This window comes from Eufriesea mexicana, unplaced genomic scaffold (genome assembly GCF_001483705.2).
Source record: "Eufriesea mexicana isolate 0111107269 unplaced genomic scaffold, ASM148370v2 scaffold325, whole genome shotgun sequence".
In the NCBI taxonomy this organism is placed as follows: Eukaryota; Metazoa; Arthropoda; class Insecta; order Hymenoptera; family Apidae; genus Eufriesea; species Eufriesea mexicana.
Genome location: NW_016908500.1, coordinates 12,129 through 16,195, shown reverse-complemented (window position 1 = coordinate 16,195; position 4,067 = coordinate 12,129).

Here is a 4,067-nt window from a genome sequence, read left to right as displayed (position 1 = left end):
ATAGGTTTATATTTCGTCTTATTTACGTAAAGCAGTTGGTAATACCTTCAACAAATGTTACAAATGTACCTGATCGATGGTACTATTCATCTGGTGACATCCTGTATATATTTATTTTTAATCTAACATCATTTCAATCGTTCGAGATTTTATTTCCAGTTGGATTGGATATTTTTCTTCGAAATATAAAATATATTTAAAAATCAAATTTGGTATTATAAAATTAGTATGGATATTTATTGAAATAGGAATATAATTATACACCTATAGCTATTTATTATCGTTATACTACTGCCATAATTTTTATTTATATTTATAATTCTTTAATTTTTAGTTATAATTCTTTAAAATTGGAGCTTAGGGCAATCGAATTTGAAAGAATGACTGGTTTCAGGTTCCTTCTTTGTGTATTTATCTAGAGTACGCTATTGCCTTTGGAAAAGTTAATATTGACTTTTATTCAAATGCAAACGCTACTATATGCATCTATTTATTTTCGTTACACCACTTTAACACTCTCCGGTTCTGTGTCCAGTCGGCTTAGTCACTCTGTTATTTTATTTTCTCCCATTCCTGGAATATGAAACACACTTTTTCGCATTAAAGCCTATTTTAATCAATAATTTCATATAAACAGAAGTTTAATGTGAATAATATAAAATTTCATTAAAATCGAGTTTAATAAAATTAAAATATATGTAATTTTATTATTCTCAGTGCGTAACATTTTTATTAAAAATTGATACAGAATATTGCAAAATTAAATAATATTGTCTATTTATAAATATATTTACAAGTATTTACAAATTAAATATTATGTTATTATATATTTAATCAACAAATCTTAAGCAATATTTACTTTGACATATAAAGTATGTTTAGGATTAGTTAAAAATTACTTATAATTAGTATAATAATATTTAAAATGAGTCAGGAAGGATTTTTATAAAATGACTAAAAAATTACTTCAAATCAAATAAACCTAATGTTCATGCATACATTACATATGTACTTATATATAAACACGAATAGTATTCAAAAATTATTTAAAAATTCATTACTCCTGTTATTCCAATACTGCAACTTAACCTATATATACAGTTATAACTTGTAATAACCACGAGAAACCTACTGCTTTCTCTCAAATAAAATTACTCACACTCGATGCAAGAAAGAATGACCTAGCCAGAGTGAAAGAAAGTGTAAAATCAGTTTAAGAATCTCAATATTGAGCTACAAAATTTGCCATAAAATTGTACAAGAGACCTATTGCCTTCACTGTAATAAAATTATTCACACTTTATCCATGAAGGAATAACCTAATTAAAGTGAAAGAAAGACTAAAATGAGCTCAAGAGTCTTAATATTGAGCTACAAAATTTGCTATAAAATTGTATAACAAAGCTTAAAATGAGCTCAGAAGCCTCTATATTGAACTGCAAAATTTGTATTCTTCGGGAAAACTGCTTATCTCTGCACTAATTAGGTTATTAAGATATAAAGCACAGCAGAACGACCTAGTTAAAGTGAAAGAAAGCCTAAAATGAGCCGAATAGTGTCAATATTGAGCTATGAAATTCGCATACGTCGGGAAAACTGCTTCTCTCTGTTTTAATTAGGTTACTTAGATATGAACCACAAAGGAACGTCCTAGCCAAGGCGAAATAAAGCCTAAACTCAGAAGAATCTCAACATTGAGCTATAAAATTTGTATTCCCTGAGAAACCTACTTCTGTTACTGTAATAAAATTATTCACACTGGCCAAGAAAAGGATGAACTAACCAAAGTGAAGGAAACCTTAAATAGAGCTCAAGGGTGGTCTCAAAATTGAGTTACAAATTTTGACTTCTTCAAGAGACCTATTGTCTCTACTATAATAAAATTACTCACACTTGGTTCAGGAAGGAATGACCTAACCAAAGCGAATTAAAGTTTAAAATGAACCGAAGAATGCCAATATTGAACTCCAAAATTCGTATTTGTCGGGGAAACTGCTTTTCCCTGTTCCAATTAGGTTACCTAGATACAAACCCCAAAAGACTGACCTAAAGAAAGCGAAATAAAGCCTAAACTCAGAAAAGTTTCAACATTAAGCTATAAAATTTGTATTCCCCGAGAAACCTACTTCTTTCACTCAACTAAAATTACTCACATTGCCTCAGAAAAGGATGAACTAACCAGAGTGAAGGAAACCCTAAATGTACCTCAAGGTTTCCAATATTTAATCACAAACTTTGACTTTTTCAAGAAACCTATTGCTTCCACTATAATAAAATTACTCACACTTGGTCCATGAAGAACTGACCTAACCAAAGCGAAAGAAAGCTTAAAATGAGCAGAAGAATGTCAATATCTAGGTATCAAGTTCGTATTCGTAGGGAAAATTGCTTCTCTCTGCTCTAATTTAGGTTACCTATATACGAACCCCAAAAGAATAACCTAACCAAAGCGAAATAAAGCCTAAACTCAGAAGAATCTCAACATTGAGCTATAAAATTTGTAATTTCCGAAAAACTTACTTCTTTTAGTGTAATAAAATTACTCACACTTGGTCCAGGAAGGAATGACCTAACCAAAGCCAAAGAAAGCTTGAAATGAGCCCTGGAGTGTTAATTGTGGATTTGGTTTTATTAGTGTGAATGCAAGTGTGTGAGGTCGAGTAATGGCACGAATGTAGATATGTACGTTTTTAGAAGTGCGAGTGGAAGATCTAGAATGCGTGGTATTGTGCAGTTGCTATGGATCAGAGTCAATATGTTATAAGGAAATTCAGTTTGTTATAAGAAGCGTGAAAGTGAACAATTACGATATAAGACGTGTGTAATTTATAATTTTATAATAGATATACGATTGTTATACAACAAACATCACATTAATATCTAGGTACGAAGTTCCTATTCGTAGAGAAAATTGCTTCTCTCTGCTCTAATTAGGTTACTTAGACATAAACTACAGAAGAACGACCTAACCAAGGCGAAATAAAGCCTAAACTCAGAAGAATCTCAAAATTGAGCTATAAAATTTGTAATTTCCGAAAAACCTACTTCTTTTATAGCCTAAACTCAGAAGAATCTCAACATTGAGCTATAAAATTTGTAATTTCCGAAAAACTTACTTTTTTTGCTGTAATAAAATTACTCACACTTGGTCCAGGAAGGAATGACCTAACCAAACTACAAGAAAGCCTAAAGTCAGCTGAATTCTAGACTTGGTCTCAATATTAGACTGCCGAATTTCTATTCGTTGAATCGTTATCTGTAAAATGTAGGTAGCAAGGAGAATTCGAAATCAGATTAGGATGCACTGCGAAGCATAGGTCTTCTGGAAACTCCGAGCGGGCTACTTTCACGTGGACACGACTGAGGAGCGTGTTGTTGCTCGGTACGAGCGGCCGCTGGATATTGCTATGATACATTGAGACAATGAGGCGTAAATAAGATAATAGCGTACGCTGGCGTACGTCGAACAGGGGGTTTAAGCGTTTGAAGGGCCGAGGAACACACGGGAAAGAGATAGCCGACCGATTAGGATCTGTAGATGAGATTGTGACCCGCGCGGGGTCCCTGAAAGACGTGTTTCGCATTCTTTCTGCCTTTAAATGTCGTTTATTATATTACAGGCTCCTATTCCAACTGTCGATACCGTTTTCTCGTGGGAATCATGCGACTGCAGTTATTTATTAGACCGTCAGTCGCTCCGACCACGGGCAACCCTGGATTCTAACCTATAAATGCTGCTTCGCGATTGTTAATTGTTTTAAACAGGTAGGAGTTACTGTGTTGCATTGCGCGAGTTTGTTTTACGTTTATTCGGCGTTTATTTTATATCCTGGATCAATTTTGCAATTATTATTTCGTCATTTATAATTTTATTTGCGAATTTTATAGGTTAAGTCTTCTTAATATTGCGAATACAATTTATTATATTAAATTTTCTTATTGTCCTATACTAAATTTATTAAATATTATAAATTTAATTCGCTTAGTATTTGTATGATAAATGTATTAAATATTATAAATTTAATTCGCTTAATATTCTATGTTAAATTTATTAAATGTTATAAATT